Below are 19,316 nucleotides of genomic sequence, written 5' to 3'. Positions count from 1 at the left end.
TTATCAAGCGACAATAATTTGACAACGCGCAGCGAGACACGATGCAGTACGTAACAGGAGGAAAATTATCGTCTTGACGCCAATTTCGATCCTGACAAAGCTTTGTCACCGGTATATTCGGGCATCCGTAAGCTCGAGACACTTCCGGGACGAGGCTAACGACTATTCTCCTATCTATACGACGCTACTAACTGTTCGCCGTACGAGTTGTCGCCTCAAGAGTGCAACTCGTCGAACGAACATAATCGGACACACGGAAGCAAGATACATACACAGGGCCGATTCTTTGTCAAACTACGTCACTGGAACCACCACACCAGTCAATTTGACTGGTTTTACAAATTTTCAAAATTTCTACTTTATGTTATAATTTTTCCACAATGATGCAACGACTCTCGCAACGATAGCTAAAAGAATAATATAACGAATTTTATTTTGTTTTTTATGTATTCAAACTGAAAATAATTTCGTATCGAGGCTATTTATACCCACCCAAGTCGAATTGACTGGTTTTACAAATTTTTAAATTTCCTACTTCGTGTTATATTTTTTTCCGCAACGATAACTAAAAGAATAATATAACGAATTTTATTTTGTTTTTAAGTATTCAAACCCAAAATAATTTTGTATCAGGCTACTTATACCAATACCAGTCTAAATGACTGATACTTGTCAAAGTGTAAAAGGATGCTGCAATCTGTTTATCGAACCCCAATTAACCAGCTCCCTCGTTTTCTACAGCATGTCACACGTTTTGAAAATTTTTACCGCGTATCGTTCGATACGATGATATCGGTTATCAGGAAAATTCCGAATCGATCGCTAGATCGCCAGATGCTAACGCTAGAAATACCACACTAGCCAAAACGACTGGTTCTACGATTTTATAAATGTGTCAACCCTCGCGTTCAGGTCGATCATAGTCCCAGATGGATTAATAACAATGAAATTGCTCCTGTAAGAGAGAATTAAATCAATAAATATACAAATATTCTATTATTAGGTATTTTTTAAAAACCAGTCATTTTCACTGGTTTTGGTAGAAGTAGCTTCGTGTTAACTACCGGTAGTTCTAACGTTAAACAGGTTTAGTACCTTAGAAAACTTTACGACGCGACGAAAAAGCTGACGTTTTAATCGTAGAAATAGGTCGATCGTATTTGCGAACGTGTATTGCTATACGAGGCTCGTTCTAATGACGAACAGAAAGAGAGTAATCGACCGATACATATTATCGATTAACCGTCTATCGGCCGACGAAGCGAATTTCGATATCTGAAATGTCTCCTAGACAAGCATTGAAAAATGGACCCGAGGCAAGAAATAAAAATACAGTCGATTCGAAAACAAAATGCAACCGCCACCGTTCCGACACGAAGCTTCGAACGGATGAATTCGTCGACGGTTTAAATATCGGCCCGATCGATTCCTATAATTTCCTCGCGAACGATACCTACGTTTGATCGTTCAGTTTCGAATATCGATAGACGTTTACCGATTCTCTTCCCATATACGTATATTAATACTAAAACTACCGATAGTTAACACGAAGCTATTTCTACCAAAGCCAGTGAAAATGACTGGTCTTTTAAAAATACGTAATAATAGAATATTTTTATATTTATTGATTTATTTCTCTCTTACAGAAGCAATTTCATTGTTATTAATCCATCTGGGACTATGATCGACCTGAACGCGAGGGTTGACACATTTATAAAATCGTAGGACCAGTTGTTTTGACTGCTGTGGCATTTATGGCGTTAGCATCGTATCGAACGATACGCGGTAAAAATGTTAAAAACGTGTGACATGTTGTAGAAAACGAGGGAACTGGTTAATCGGGGTTCGATAAACAAATTGCAGCATCCTTTTACACTTTGACAAGTATCAGTCATTTAGACTGGTATTGGTATAAGTAGCCTGATACAAAATTATTTTGGGTTTGAATACATAAAAACAAAATAAAATTCGTTATATTATTCTTTTAGTTATCGTTGCGGGAAAAAATATAACATGAAGTAGGAATTTTATAAATTTGTAAAACCAGTCAATTCGACTGATGTGGGTATAAATAGCCTTGATACGAAATTATTCTCAGTTTAAACACATAAAAAACAAAATAAAATTCGTTATATTGTTCTTTTAGCTATCGTTGCGAGAGTCGTTGCAACATTGTGGGAAAAATTATAACATGAAGTAGGAATTTTAAAAATTTGTAGAACCAGTCAATTTGACTGGCGTGGATATAAGTTGCCTTGATACGAAATCATTTTCAGTTTGGATACATAGAAAACAAAATAAAATTCGTTATATTATTCGTTTAGCTATCGTTTCGAAAGTCGTTACATCGTTGCAGAAAAAAATATAACGAAGTAAGAATTTTAAAAATTTGTAAAACGAGTCAATTCGACTGGTGTGGGTATAAGTAGCCTTGATACGAAATTATTCTCAGTTTGAACACATAAAAAACAAAATAAAATTCGTTATATTATTCTTTTAGCTATCGTTGCGAGAGTCGTTACATCGTTGTAGAAAAAAATATAACGAAGTAAGAATTTTAAAAATTTGTAAAACGAGTCAATTCGACTGGCGTGGGTATAAGTTGCCTTGATACGAAATTATTTTCAGTTTGAACACATAAAAAACAAAATAAAATTCGTTATATTATTCTTTTAGCTATCGTTGCGAGAGTCGTTGCAACATTGTGGAAAAAATTATAACATGAAGTAGGAATTTTAAAAATTTGTAAAACCAGTCAATTCGACTGGCGTGGGTATAAGTTGCCTTGATACGAAATCATTTTCAGTTTGGATACATAAAAAACAAAATAAAATTCGTTATATTATTCTTTTAGCTATCGTTGCGAGAGTCGTTACATCGTTGCGGAAAGAAATATAACACGAAGTAGGAATTTTCAAATAAAATTGTAAAACCAGTCGATTTGACCGGTGTGGTAGTTCTAGTGTTAATTACGATTTAATTTGTTCGAACGATGCGAGTGATACGACGCTGTTCGATCATATACAAACGAACGAACCAATATTACCAACGATTTCCATTGAAAACAAAACGTATTTGTTATACGAGCTTGGTGTATCTTCGTCACGAAGAACCAGTGTCAACATTTTGTAAGTAAGTTACGTGTTTACATACGAGAAACGATATTGAGATTTTTATTCATTAGGTACAAACAGCGAGCACAAAGGACTTTTATGTCACTGTGAGAAAAGTTTTTAAACAACGTACACGACAGAGAGGAGCGTGCTGTAATCATCGAAGCTGACGAATATTCAAAGCGTCGAACGTTTTCGATACGGAGAAAATATTCCACCGGAAGTCGAATATAGCGGGCAATGCGTATACGCGTCGTCGTTTCTAACAGAGGACCGTCTCTATCGGAAAATGTCGACGCGATAGAAAAAGGAGTATCGTGGATAATGGGACGGGTGTGTATCACTCGCCGAGATAAGTTATTGCTGAATCGGTCGTCGTTGTATAGTGTGATCAGCTCCACCGAAATAAAGCCAGAAGCATCGTTGACGAAGCATCGGTAAAGTGTCGAGCTACGATTTTTTTCATCGGCCCCTATTTCCCTAAAAATATCGTCGAGGTTCCCCGTTGTAATTTCGATCGATCGAAACAAACACCCTCTCTCTGTCGTTTCTGTCTTCTCTTTGCTTCTTGTTTTTTTTTTTTTTTTTTATGTCCTTTTAAGTACGTACCAATGAAACGGGAATAAATATTGGGAATTTCTGGACGTGGCGAAATACTCGACAGCGCGGTTCCATTATGATCGGTAACGATCACGTACAAATCGTTCTCGCGAGAATCGTTTCGTATTTTCCTATTTTCCTTTGGATAAAAAATTAGCACGCAAGTGAGCGCAACTAATTGCTTATAAACGGATAACCTGTAAAGCAAACTCTGCTCGATATTATTCGATTTTCCATCGCAGTTTCACGTGGAACGCCAAGGCGACTGATCGGCGCAGTTCACGTTCTATCGCTCGTCGTATAGTACTCCGTTTCTCTTTCTCTTCTTCCTTCTTTTTCTCCTCCCTTTTTCAACATCGGAAGTTCCTCTATCCTTGGTTTTTCCAATTTGCCATAAATTTGGGAAAGCAAAGTGGCAGAGAGGCGAAGAGAGGAAGAAAAGGAACAGAATTATCCAGCTTTTTTGTCAATACGCTCGTTCGACATTATTCGGCAGCCTTTGAAAAGGCCAACCGAATCAACAATGATAAATTCGAAGCGTAACGTGAATAATCGCGCGAACGAACAAAAAGCGATTCGAGACAAAAGCAGGCGAGCGCGAGAGAGAAAAAATCACGATGGTTCCTCCTCCATCGGTTTCGGAACGTTTAATTCGCAGGTACGAGGGGGCCGGGAAGCGGCTCCACAGGGGGAGGAAGGGGAGAGTTGATTCACGAGAGCAGGCGAATTAATGCGAAAATTTAATGCAGCTGTCACGTGTCCAGCCGTTACTAAATCTACGTATAACGTCATTAAATCGGCAAAATCGGCGCTACCGTGACTCTAACACGCGTTTTGTTTCGCCCCGTCCGCACAGGCCATATTGTAACGTGTGACCCGTTTTGCAGTCGCTAATTGTAATAATTTTCTGACTCCCAAGCGTGCTGTAAAAGCGTCGAAAGGACACAGACGATCGTTCGGGTTGCGCGAGTTATACAGCTCGTTTCAAAGTTTGGTATATAGGCAGGCTGGATCGGCCAATCGACGTGTTTATAAAAAAGAGTAGGAAACAAAAGCGATTTGACAAACACGTGTACAAACTGTGTACTCCACAATGCCGAACAGGTTGTGACTCTGCGCGTCAACAATCGATACATAACCTCAAAACGGTGCAATTTTTTTTACACCCTCAATGGCGCGCTTTACCGGCGCAAAGCTGAATCAATATCTCTCGCTGTTTTTTCTACGCATCGAGCATTGTCGAATTCTGTTCGACTATAAAAAAGCGTAGCTCTGTCGAAAAAGAGAAAACGAATTAGCAGGTACCGGAAGATATCGTTTCATCGGCGGAACAGACTTTTGACATTCGTGGAACGATTACTTCGCTACCATCCTGCATATTGTCAGGTATTCGTTGCTACTTGTTAAGCTTTCTGAAACCTTAAGGAGGTATATTCTGGTCCAGAGGCATGAATTTCGGGCGATTTTTGAAGCTCTGTACAAGCGAAACAAACGATATCTTTGCTATCCTTATTTTTAGCATTTGTTTATTGATATTTCGAGATTACGTGAAACATTCACTGGCAAAAAAAACTCAATATTTAAAAAGTTACGAGCTGGCAAAGTGGGTGCTGCCAAAAAAATGGGGTGTCGTGGCGTGCATGATATCAACTCTTCTGGTCATCCGAGACAAAAAATGCGGACGGATTCTTAATTAGTACGGATGCCGCTATCGTCTGAACCTTGGAAAAATCAATACAACATTTTTTCGCAAAATGACGGCCGTTTGAAAAAAAATTTCTTATTTCGCACGTTTTTGTGACGATTCCGAACGTTTAAAAAATAGTAATATTAAAGATTTTGAGCTGAGCATGATCCGGACGATGGAGGAGTATACAAGGAATATTCAGACCAAATTTAAAATAAATCGGTTCGTTGGAATTTGAGATATCGTGCACGCCAACTCGAGAAACGTAGTTTCGAGAAAAACGCGTTTAAAGTTTCGAGACAAGTTGACTCGGACAACGTTTACCGTCTACTACTCATTTGTTCCGGTCAGACCGGAGCAGATACCGCGTCACAAAAATGGCTGTAACGCATAAAATAATTGAAATTTTGAAAAATCCTTCTAAGGGCATATTCTTGAATGTCTAAACTTTGGAAATATGAAAAAGAAATTTTTTCGATTTTTTCACATTTCTAGACCAGAATAGCCCCTTAATAAGCGTAAGTTCGCACCCATAACTCGGAAACACCCTGTATAAGTCGAGTTTCAAGGCGAAATTTTCCACAGGACACGCGAGCAATCCGATGTACTGAAAGCTGCAAGTAGATATACTCTAGGCGTCTGGTCTCTAGAGCCCTCCGCTCCCACGACCGACGTCTTCCAGCCAAGCAGAACACGAGTATTACCGTTTCATGGAGATCGGTAATTCGCGCGGTTGCCGGAATTTGAAAATTACGTAATTAGAAATTCTTGATGCCAGAAACGTTGCACGTAGCTCTGCGGCACAGGTATTCAAACTAAATATGTACTTTGTAGGAAGCAGCCGCGAATTCGATCACTTCGAAATGCAAAATGCGGCTCGTACGCGTCCGAAAAATCCGAATGATCCCTTTGGCTATATCTCGTGCAATTAGAGACTCGTCCGTTACCTCGATCGTGTCCAATTTGACCCGAATAATTAAAGTAGGAAAATAAAAGGCGGATAATCGATGCGTTGGATTCTGGTACTAATTAAGAAGGCGCGAAGCTCGATCGAAGCGGCGGTTCTAAACGTGTAACGTTCCTTTCAGGGCAGACCAGAAGTGCACTAATTTCCGATCACGTGGTGGAACAATTTTACCGAAGAATATTTTCAGGCAGGCGCCGATGGGAGAAAGTCTGCTCCATTGTTGGAGAATTTTAAAGGTATAATGGAATCTATCGGTAGCTCGTTATTATCTCACTGAGGCGAAATTCAATCGAGCCTCCCTCTCATTTCTACCCCTGCCCGACGCTGGAATTCTAACTTCGGTTTCGGTCGATATTCCACGTAATCTTCTTCGGTGGTTTGGCAATTACGCTAGAAAATACATAATTCCATATGGAAGGGAAAACCACGAGCTCCGATGGTAATTCATCGGTTTTCTTATTTACTATACGACCAGTTTGCAAGGCGATATGCAATGTTAGTAGAAAGAGCAGCGAGGAAATTGGCCGAATTCCGGTGCAGGACACCGACAACCGTTTCAGAAATTAGATCAACGGATTAGCAAACGCCGTGCCGCGTGGCCTGACGTACGATCACCTCTCTCCACCGTCTCTGTCAATTTTCTTTTACACTTCGATCCTATCCCACGAGAAATTGTAATCGCAATAATTCGGCGCACAGCCGGCTAATATTCTCGAGGATCGAGTCGCGTGATTCTATTTACGTTAAACAATTTGGTGGAAATTCGTGCGTGGCGTAGGAAGATCTGGCGAAAAAGATGGAAATTGCGAGGCGAGTTTAACGAGAAGATAACGCGAGATTCTGAGAGAGAGGTACGGCAAGGGAACGTGATCTGAAGCTTGGACGGTCGGAACGAAGATGATACGATAAAGATGTTTCATTCGATAGCTTTCAAACGAATTAAAATTCTAACAAATGTAAGAGAAGAGGAACGATCGATGGACGAGTACTCGAACCTAACAACCTTTCGAAACGAAACTTTCAACGATTTATACGGCGATCGGTCCTAGAAATCTCCAGGTATCATGATTTCTCTGCGGCGAAAAGTCGTCGACGAAACGTATTCCCATCTGCCCGATACACTCCATATGCAAACGACGATCCAGTTTGTTTGGATCTGTTCCATCCAAACAGTTGCGCCGTATACCTACCAAAAGCATACACGTAAATGTATGTATGTATGTATTACAGAATCCCAAAGGTGTACGATAGCGTTGGAGTCGGTTTACCCCGATCGACTGCCTTATCCAGCGAGGGAAAGGCAAAACACCGTGAGAGGATACATATGTTCCGTGCAAGCGGCCGGTAATCGATCATGGAAATCCCGTAAAAAGTATCAGGGATGTGTCTGGCCCATCGGTCTCCGAGTGTCAAACGAGAATTAATAGTTCGCCGGAGTAATGTACAATGTGTACTAGGCTGGCTAGTACACGATGAATAAAGATGAGACCGATGAGCGGAATCGCTTCATCGATGTTGAAGAAACAAAGGAGAAAAAGAAAGGAGAGGCCGGTATATAGAAGAATGCAGAGGGAAGAAAGACGGATAACAGACGACGCGGCCTAGGAATATGGAGAGGCGGAGCGAAAGCCCGGTGGCCGAAAAAGAGTAGAAAAAGAAATTAATAATCGGGGCGGGTCACACGATGGCTGTGGCCATGGTGGTAGAGGTAGAAAGGGATGGAAAATTTAACCTGACCTTTTTGAAATTCTAATTTCGTTGAAAGCACTTCGAAGCAAGCGGATTTTCATTTTTTCCCTGGCCTGCCCGCCTCCTCCTATACGGCCTTTCTCCTTTTTCTTTCCATTCCGCGCCCTGTTTTCTCCTTTCTTTCTTTCTTTTTTTTTCATTCTCCACTTGGCTCTTCTTTTCCCTCGCTACCGGTGTTTTGCAGATGGTAGTAATAGACGCGAAAGACAGAAATAAACGCTTTGACGAGCGGTAACCCCGCTCCAGTCCCTCTGTTAAAAAGATTAATGAGGAGAGATCGTTTCCGGGACTTCAATTTTATTAAAGGACGTTCAAAGAGAATCCCTCGATACGATGTATCCCTTGGTCCTGTTCGTTGACGGATTTAAAGCGAAACGGAGGTGGAGAAGGCGATGAAAGGTAAAAAAAAAAAAGGAAAAAAAAGAAAATAAAAAGGAATCAGCGGCGTGTTGTATCGCGAACGGGCAAAGAAAATCCCGGCATTGTGCAAGAAATGCAGCGTAGACAATGCATAGACAGAGCCTCTGCGTGGGATATATTACGTCCTTTGAAAATGAACTGATTGCGAGAATTCCGCCGTTATCGATAACCGTTCTGAAGAGACTGCCGGCTTAACCGTTACCATTTCCAATTATTTTTTGTATTTCCGTGTGTCGATGCTGGAAGAAGTATCGTTATCGAAGCATATCGGAAGCATATCGCGAGATGTTGATAATAAAGCGTTAAAAAAACTTTTTCGTTTCGAGGAAAACCATTATGGCTGTATAAAAGTGGAGTAACGCGTTTGTCGCAGATCGCACGAAACAGGCAGCGCTTCGTAAAAGATTAATAAAATCGCTACGAGAATTAACGAACAGATGGTTACGACCCAGTATACCGTAGAAAGTTGAGTGTCCCATAAGGACGGTTTATCGCATTCTCCGCAATTATCCGACTTTTCTTTCGCTAGTTGCCGTTTTATATACAAACTTGGATAATTTTGAAACATTTAAGAAGCGATAAAGTTAAAGATCTTTAAAAGTGAATAAAACGATAGAAATGTGTCAACCAGGCGAAACGTGTATCGGCACTCGTCGTCGTATTTTATATATCGTAGAATTCGTCAAGAATTTCATGGAATCCTCGTCGAGCTACGAAATAATATTGCACGTTGGACGACTATTACGCTGTGAAGCGTATCATAACAAACGGAAATTTCATATACGAAGCACACTGAAAGGGGAACATCTTGACGACGGAACAATAAATAACAGAGAATCGCGATAACTCGGTCGATCGAAGCTCGCCACTTCCTCTACAAATCGTCTCCATTTTGAAGCACCGTGGAGCACGCCAATCGGCGAGAAACCTAAGGATGGAGTCCGCCGATACAGAGAAACAGCGATACTAAATGCGCCCGCGGCGGCGGAGCGTGAAGTTCCTAACAATTCTCATTTTATGCTCTCCAGATTCCGCTGTGTCGCCGTTTCTTTTCCGCCCAGACGCTCTGTATACGTAATTCCCGTAGCCGCGATAGCTCCTTTGTCCCTATTCGCGTATCCTGGCTACAAAGCCGGCTACCTTTCGCTTTGATCGCGACGTATCCTCCAGTTCGGCAACTTCTTCGGGCTTTTCCTTCTACCTCTTCCTTCCCTTCCTCCTCGTTTTGCCAGCGGCAAGGCTGCTTTGGATGAGCAGTTCTCTCTCTCTCTCTCTCTCTCTCTCTTGATAATTTTCCTCTAGAGAGTCTTTCCTAAAGTATTTTATAGGTTTGCGCGTACTATTACCATCGAACTACGTACGTACGTAAGAGACGAAGACAATGGGAAAATATTTGCGCTTAAATTCTTGCAATTGTGGCTAGCGGTGTAAGAAAGAAACGGGGCAAATTGTTTCCAAATAGACGTAATTTTAATCGACTTTCACGGAATGTAATTTTAATCGACTTTCACCGACGCAGATCCATTGAGAGAAGCCAGTATAACAAGGAATACAAGAGTCTGGGGGGATCAGAATTAATAAACGATCCCGCTTCGGAAACTTTCTAGTCCTTTAAGAACATCCGGACGTCGTGACACGGAGGGAACGCGATTCTCCGCGTCGCGACGATGCACCCGCCCCCGTGTCCATTATACAAAGCTGCCTCGAAAACTTGAGGGAAGAGAAACACAAAAAAAAAAAGAGAGACAAAAACGGCGAAGAAAAAAGAAGAGGAAGGGGAGAAGAGAAAAGAACAGAAAGTTTCTATCACGCGAGCGAGAAGTCTACTAGCTCGCTCGCTCGCTCGCTCGCTCGCTTGCTCGCCTCTACGAAGATTTACGCCTGACCGTCTGTAATTTAATAGAGGATACTTTGCCGGAGTTCCTTCGAGAGTTACCTGTTCTGTTCGCGCACCTCGCGGAACGTGAGCTGACTTTGTGTCTCGGCATATCGCAGGCAAAAAGAAATAAAAAGGTAGCCTATGAAAAGAGGAAGACGAAGACGAAGAGGCGGAGCGAGGAAAGAGACGAGGATTTGTGAAAGAGGAGGCAGGTTGCGCGCGACTCGTAGCGTCGTTATTCACCGAACTAGCTCGAACATCTAATTACAATGAAAGAGGCTGTCCACGTAGCGATGAAAAATTCAATATGAAACTGTAATCGGGAGCTCTGTCTTTCTCCACGGATTAGTATCGGTGGGCCGACCGCCTCCTCCGCCTCCGGTAGCCGTGATTTATGACCGGGCCACACGTAACGCGCATCGGCTGAATAATTTTCTCTATCGGGCTCGGCCTGATGTACGATACTTTCCATTCTCATCGATCTCCAAGTGTCAAACTGGTATTAGAATCGCCAGAGTGGCGTACGATGTCTTATCGAGTTCTCGTCGACCGAGACCCAACCTGTTCGAGCCCCTTCTCTCCCACCGGTTAGATAGAGCTCGTAGAACCGAAAGTAAATCGCTCGACAAAGAAAGGCAAACGACGTCCTCGTGTCTCTTCCAGCTAATCTCGAACGCTATTCGCCCGGTACTCAATCTGCGGTAAGAGCTGAAAAAAGAGAATCTTACGAGTAATATTTTTTCATTGATATCGTTATGGAGATAGGGTTAGATCGGAATCGTTGCTATTAGACGGAAGAGCTTGTAGTTTCGAGCGAAAATCCTTTAACGAAATGAGAAAGAAGAACGTTGCCGAGATATATATCCGAAGAGGCGATACTCGAAGCGATCTGACGGAAGATCAGGATTTTAGATAATCTCGATTGGTAGGATGTAGTTTCAATTATCTTCTCTTCAACACGATTGCAAATGTACCGATCCAACGACGCCCTTAATCGTAAAGCCAACATGAATTTCTGCTGCATGGCTGACGTACTTTCGACGAGGAAACGCAAAAGAAAAACGACAGAAACAAATCCTCGATCAAATCCCGCATCCAGCCCGAACAAGTTTCTTTCAGCGCGCTAATGATCCCCGAATCTTCACAAAAGACTCGGATCGCAATCTCGTTTCTCTTTGCTACGTCTGTTTATCTTACAGCAACATCGACGCGAAGACGAGAGAGATTAGATGGACCCCCTTGTTATGACGTAAGATAGGGAATTAACGTTTTTCTGCCCTTTCGGGATGAACTTCGTTAGCATAACAACGATCCGCGAAGAACGCGTGGACGTAGAGAAGAAAATGGAAAAACGAAGAGACTAGCTTTCTCTGGTTGGCAAAGGTAGGGGAGCGATGCTGTGCAGACCCGGCGATAACGTCACGGAATTTTCACGTCGCGGCTCTTAATAAAACTTACGAAACGCACGAAACGTAATAAACGAGCGACGTTATATAGGTTGATACACGCAGCCAGGCGACTGACCCACTTTTTCCAAGATGTATGAATATTAGTTTAACGAACTCTGCCTGCAACGAAGGTACCTGCCACTCTTTCTTTCTTCCTCTTCCCACCGCTTGCTATTGCGCCGTCACACTCGCGTCGCACGAATTTTTCCTCTTCTCCGCGTTAAACGAGCCACCTCCAACCCAGACCTGGTAATCAACCGTCTTATTTTCGCAGCTTACACAAACGCTTTTACATTCTGAGCGCGATATCGTGCGAGGGCTCGCGTTATCATCTCCGTCGCGCGGTGCCTCTTCGAGATCTTCGGTTCGATTAACCGATGCGCTATATCTTCCGCGATGAGGATTATAGCTAGAAGCAATCTGCGATACGTAGCTAAATATCTCGTGGGTGGCTGATTACGATTAAACTAGTAAAATGAAAATAAAGTACGTGTAATCGTATTCCCGTCTAGATAAGAATAAAAACACCTATAGTTTCTTTAGTAATTGCAAATGCAGAAGATTTGATACGGATCATTTTGATTGGTTCGGTTGGTCGATCTAGCGTTCATAAGTAACGTGAAAATTACAGCCAGATGATCGAACAAATATCCAACTATCCATGTAATTCGTTAAATTTACAACGACCCTAAAAACCTTCCGATAACCTTGAACCTAAGCCAAACTGGTTGAACCTTCAGGACAGCAAATGCCTCGATCGCTCAAATATCATCGCCGTCCATCTAACGCCAAACGTTTATATAGAAATTATGATACAGCTGAAATGCCATGACGACAGCCGTCGTCTTGAGCTTAGCGAGCGATGGGCTCCGATGCGACGATTCTCCGGTCGGAAGGCATAGCGGATCAGCGCGGGTCAGAGTAATAATTCGTGCGGAGAACATCGGAAACTGTCGGAACGTCTGAATCGCATATCCGGCCGAAATGGCCGGATACGAATCGAGTGTCAGCTCTGGGAATCCGCCCGGTCTATCGGTCGATTATACACGCCGTAATAGACCGTCACGCAACTATGAGAATCCGTTGTATACTAGCTGGCTTCCAGCTACCTCGAGATGTGTCGAAACAGAAGCTTCCACGCCACGCGGCCAAGCTTCGGGATTTGCGAACGGACACGTGTACGTAGTCGCTCTTTGGCACTGTGTTCTCGACGTGGAATTAACGGCGCGACCTCACCAAAGCGATTGAGATATCTGAACGAAAAGCTATTGACGTCTCGCTGAACGATGAAGATGTTTTTCAAGAATTTCGAGAGCAATGGATCTTCTTCCTTTTACACGACGAGTCCATTTGAGGAGAGAAGATAGTTCGTCGAATAGTTCGTACGTGTATCTATGCAGAATAATACGAAAGTAACGGAAATCCAAATCGTCAAAGTTTACGATTATCTTTGCGTTATTCGTTGTTGTCACGTCGGTTAATTTAATTTTATTTATAAATCGAACAGGGAAAAACTTTTTGGTAGTTATAATACGGAAGAAATTAAATTAGCACGGGATTAACAAGCGAGTAGGATTAGCGGTTGCTTCTGTGCTGGTATAGCCAGTCTGAAGGTCACCAGTAGAAAAAAAACAGAAGAAGAAAGAGAGAGAGAGGAAAGAAGAACATAAATCAAGCAGACAGCTAAGAGGAAAAGAAACAAAGTAAAGTACAGTGTGTGAAAAAAATGAAACAAAATTATATCCCTTGGAAGTTAATATCCCGGAGGAATCTACGGGCTGCAGCTTAGAATACGGAAACAGTGTTTCGTATTAGTAAATGGAATATTGTCACTGTATAAGCCGAGCTCCGTAATTCCGAAACATCTCTCGGCCTGACAATCCTGGCTGATCAGTGATTGACAATTAAGTGGACGCCGATTGAATTCTATTTTTCAATTGGCAAAAACGCTAGCGATAAAATGGTTGTGACGGCACAGCCGATCGACGATAACCGCTCACCCAAATATCATACATCATCGATGAAAACATGCTGGAATTCTAACAAGGACCAAGAATATCCAGGCGAAAGGATCTCGGCTAGTCCGCGGCAGGAAACGATTACGGAACAATCAGAGCGACCCAGGCTTAATTACGAAATGATTTCGTTGGTAGTTTGCGCGCCTTATAATCGATTAGCGAGCATCGGGTTGGCGCTTTTCAATTAAAAGTTTTTGCCAACCGGGTCGAGCGTCTGAACACCGGTAAAACTGTCCGTTGTATGAAACGAGCGTCGACCAAAGGAACTCGACGTGGGATTAACTCGCCGTCACGTTTATTTTATATTATTCGACGATCAGAGTACACGACGATAACACGTCGACGTCGTTGCGACGGTTTACGAGACAGCAGGCGCTATCTGTCCGGTGCAACGGGGCACGGAGACCCGCCAACAGCTGCGGCAATCGTCGCTAAAAGATACGAGAGCGCGCAATGTTTTAACTCGATTCAGAATTACCAGCGCCAACACGTGTACACGTGTATCCCCTTGTTGCGCGTTCACCGCGGCCATTAAAGCCGCGGCTTTAACTGACCCCGGTGGAGCTTCGCCGATATATTTTCCGTAGAGGCTAGTAAACGCTGCAGTAAGTTGCCCGCGGATCCGTCGATCCTTTACAGTCCTCGACCGTCCGAGTGAGTTCGCTTCGTCTGGAAATGGCCTGGAGACTTCACGCCAGATTATACACGGAATATATAGAATATATACGGTCGCTGTTATCGCTGACAGTTTACACGATTTTGATAGCTTCAGACCTCGACTTTGGCAGCCTGTGTGTTGCACACGGCAGACAAAGTAAATTATAATTTACTTCTATTTGTCGGATATTTGTCGTTTCCTGACACGATACGGTAGGTAGTTCGTACGTGTAGGAAACTTAAGATTGCAAAAACCCAGATAACGTACAGGATTATTCAAAAATGTAGTCGTCGTTGGAACGAGATAAATGTCTACTTAAATAAATGTACTACTATAAACAAATGTCTATCGATTTGATCGAGCTTCTAGAAACGTACAAATACGCGTAAAATTATTATTACTACGCTGTGCCTGCCTGTGAATTTCAAGTCACCGCGATAATCCTATCTCTCCGTCTTCTAATACGAGACTCTGCTCTACGCACTGGGATCTGTAGACTATAGATAACAAGAAAACAAAGAGCCAATCGTCAAAATCTTCCCGTCGCTGCAACTAGGAGACAATCAATCATCTAATCAACGACTCAAACTCTAATTACGTGCGGAAGCACCCTCGAAGTTCCTCCTTGAAGGCTGGAAACCGAGGAATTCCATTAAAGTACAGGCTCGTTCCATCGAGGGAGAGCTGCAAGAAAATACAGGGTAACTCGATCCCGCGGCCAGATCGAACAAAGCGGCGCTATTCGTGGCTCGCGAGGGGGAACGAACTGCTCGATATCCTTTTTTCACCGGAAACGGGACCACGTACCGCTGGCTGGTCGCCGGTGCTCTTATTAAAGCGAGGCACGCTGTAATTCTCCGCGATCCGCGTTTCAAAGCGCGGTGAACTATAACGATTTCATTAGTCGTAGGTTCACGACGCGGAATTCCCCTGCACCGTCTTTGCGAATCGTTTCATCGCGAGTCCCGACCCGGTTCACGGCCAATGAAAATGCGATCGGGCTTCTGCTTCAGACTCCTCCTCTACTTTACTCGTTTTCTGCCTCCACCGAACACCAAGCCGATTAATCGTCGACGAAAGCCTGCTCGAACGCTTATCGTGGAAAATTTCTATCGATACATTATTACGCGCGTTATAGGAAACTTTCTGAAATTTCGTTAGCTCCGCAACGAGACGCAACTACCAATCGTGATTACGATAGTACGATTTGACGATAGTACATCCTCGGATTCAGAGCTAATGAGATTTCAATGTACTTTTAACACGGTGTATACATAAATATTAGATAGAAATATGCTTGCGAGCCGCTGTACATGACCCGCGTACAATTTCAAACTTTCGTAAGATCCGAAGAATTTAACCGTAATGTTTCTGCTTTTCCTTTCCGGCGAGATAAAAAAGTTATCAGCGTATTCCTGGAAGAAAGCATATTGGTACTTTGAAACTCGCAATTCTTTTGGTTCATAGGCATTTAACGGAATAGGTGTTCCAAAGAAAAGGAATAATTATCATTGGCGATGAGACAGCTGCCTGGTGAAATAGCTTTGAAGCTAAGCATTTCGCTAGCATGGTCGCAGAATCGGTGTGCCGGATCTTCATGCACAATGAACGCGAGCGCAACGAGTTGCCGCGATGATGCGGTTTCCTGCCGGAAGAGTTGACCAGGGTCTCGTAAAGAAGTTGGTAGAAGCTTGGAAAATGTTCACCGGGATGCCACTTTTGTCCCCTGCGTGGCCAAAAGAAATTGAACCTGTAGTTTCGCTGGTAACGTCGACACCTGACAACGAGTTCAGTGGATATCTTGAAGCCACCTTGGAGAAGGCATTAAAAAAAATCAAGCAGCTAACAAGATCGTAATACGAAACAGGGGATCTATTAGAACGTTCAATCGCTTTTCCAGCCACCGCCTACGGTAATTTAAAGTTGGCTAGCTTTCTATAAATTATACTTAGAATTTCGCCATTGGTATAATTGAATTTCATAGACTATTCTCTGCTACTTAAAAGGAAGAACATAAATTCTCGTCTCTGTTGAAGCCGGCCATGTGACTGCCGAATTCCTGATGGAATGTTAAAGTTCGACATCCGTGAAAGGAAACCATTTCTCAAGGAAATCTTCGAACGGTAACGATAACGGAAGAAAAGAAGGGAAAAGAAAGGACGAGAAGGAAGTTTCGCAGAGACGTAATAACTCTGGCAAAGATTAGACGGATAAGAGAGAACCGTCGAGACGTCCACTTCGCGAGATAAGATTCGGCGGAGACGACGCTTTCAAGGCTTTCGTATCGATAATGCAACTTTGACCGACCAGTCGTACAACATCGAATCGCTCAATTACCTGGTCCAGGTATAAACCGTGCAACGAGTCGCATACGCTGCGCAAAGGAAATGGGAAAATCGACCGACACCGAATCCTGTCCGAACGATCGTTCTGCTGTCGGCCGATCCATCTTTTTCCTGTCAATTCTTCTGCCATGCCGATCGCCTTTGCAAATTCCCGGAATATCAAACAATTTTACGACACAAAGGCACAGTAAGACCGACGAATTGAAGAAATACCCCACTTTGCACCCAAAATCCATCTCTGTACCCGATGAACGTGTCGATGCTCGTTGACGATCCTTGTACGTTATTTCGATAGAGTTTGACAAGAATTCGTTGATTCCCAAAGTAATTTGCGACACTGGTGACCACTGACGTCTGACTACTGCTTGGGATTGAGATTCGCGAACAGGGGAAACCTCGTGGTTGTCGATTGTTCAAAGCACGTTACGTCGGACGTGTGTTATAAGCAAAAGCTTGCATCTCGATTTCGTACGATCGTTGTAGAAGTCGCAATATTACAGGTAAGAGATGTGTACGTATTACACGACCGTTTCAGCTAAAAAAAAGAAATTGGTACCGATTAGAGAACATTTTCGATTTCTGGTTCGTTAAATAGACTTTTAGTGGCGTGTTGGTCTCGAAAGGAACGTAATTAGTCTTACCGGTATAGCGATTTAATTGGCGAAGGTAAACGCGCCTAGCGTCCACGAGTTAACGTTTCTTCAAACGAACTCGAAGGATGGATCTTCAGGAGGTGGAAGAGCGAGAAGCGCGAGGATATCGTAAAGATTTATGGCTGTTGAATCGACGTGGAAACACGCTGTCACGGAACGCGGAATCCATCTTGGAAACTCGTACACGAACTGAAAAATGCTTGCAAACTGTCGACAGACACCAGGAACAGGTGAATCTGAACAGAATTAGGCTAGTTTCCAAGTCAACCGAACGGACAGCCTAGCCGTGCCGCGCGACACTTTCTCGACGACTGGCCTCTAATGATCGCTCGCATTTGTCGAATTTAATTCCGGATACTCGATCTCTAAATGCCTCGGGGCGAGACGAAAGCCAGCTGCCGATGGAATCGATTCGAACATATCCCTGCCGGAGTTCAAGAGGTTGGATAGTTATCGGAAACGCGGCTAAAAACGATAGTAGCTGTAGGAGGGGAATGAAATACTATCTTGACCCTATTTACGAGCCAGCCGGTTCGTAGATCCTTTGCCCATCAATCGAACGCTTGAACCAGCGTCTAGTAAAATACAGTTTCTTTGATTGCAACTAAATATATACGTATCGGAAAACTGAAGCACACGTTGAACGTTTAACCGTTTCGTAGAGAGACAAGTCCGTGAAAATGTTCTACGACGAGTAATAATAAGATTATTCGATAAATATTCTTGGCTATGGCTTTAAACGAATTATTTCATTTCAGATCAGAATGATGGACGATGTCGTACATCGATGAGACGTAGGTCCACAGCGTGTAGAATAATTGGCGAAGACAATGCGTGCATGGCAAGCGAGGAAGAGATTGACAGGGCCAAGAAACGGCCCGTTAAAAGCACATTGGAAATCTCGCGCGCGTGTATATACCTTGCAAGCGACGTTAATCCATTTGCAGATAACCGTGCTCGCTGGTCGCTTAACCGTAACAAACTACGTAGCCCGTCTCTGTTTCCTCTCTGCTCAGACAAAACGACGACAAAACCCGGTTCTTTCGCGAATTTTACAATCATCTGGCGAACGTATCCTCTGCTCGAAATCCCTCGAGCTTTAAACGTCGATCTCCGATGGTGAGATTTCCACGCGAGAGTAAGATGTAATCTAATCAGAGAAAGTAAATTGCGTGTGAATGAAAAATGTACTTCGTGTTTAGTGGCACCATTAACGATTATGGCCATGAATCGAAGAATACCGTCCGTGGGAAATTATACCAGTAGAAGAGATTCTTTATAGTTCAATGGTTTGCTATAAATGGACGTTAATTGGAAGATATTACGGTAGATCGCAGCGTACTCGGTTACTGTTCGTTGCTACGTAATTCTAGTTAACTACTTTTGTTTGTTAGTCTTGCAACGACACGGAAGGATACATTGAAAATATGCAATTTCCTCTTTTATAGATCACACTAACTACCATCAACTACGATCACTTGCTGGCAAACAATTACAACGAATATGAAAAGTCACGCAAGAAACCACGAAAGCCGAGTAACGATTCAACCTCTGGTAGTTCGCTACTGCAAGCTTCGTTGCCACCGAGTACACCCAGTATTTTCAATTTCGAATATCATTTCACGGCACGTTTAATTCGTCGCAGACGTACTACATTTCACGCGTGTATAAGTTAACGGGCTTCGATACACAACGGATGCCTATTTTTCCGATTTTCATGCGTTTCGTTCGTTTCTATTTTGTGTCAGAAGCAAAGCTGCCTATGTCTGTCTGAAAGCC

The 19,316-nt window shown here is 43.0% G+C and overlaps 1 protein-coding gene across 1 annotated transcript in view; it reads right to left on the bottom strand.

Moving 5' to 3' along the window:
- Window positions 1–19,316, bottom strand: part of LOC117236320 — a 46,243-nt gene that overhangs the window by 25,227 nt on the left and 1,700 nt on the right. The gene's annotated exons all lie outside the window — the stretch shown is intronic.

This window comes from Bombus vosnesenskii, unplaced genomic scaffold (assembly GCF_011952255.1).
Source record: "Bombus vosnesenskii isolate JDL3184/JDL3185 unplaced genomic scaffold, Bvos_JDL3184-5_v1.1 scf7180000013348, whole genome shotgun sequence".
Classification (NCBI taxonomy): domain Eukaryota; kingdom Metazoa; phylum Arthropoda; class Insecta; order Hymenoptera; family Apidae; genus Bombus; species Bombus vosnesenskii.
The sequence above is the reverse complement of the archived record's forward strand: the minus strand, read 5'-3'. Positions and strand labels throughout refer to the sequence as shown.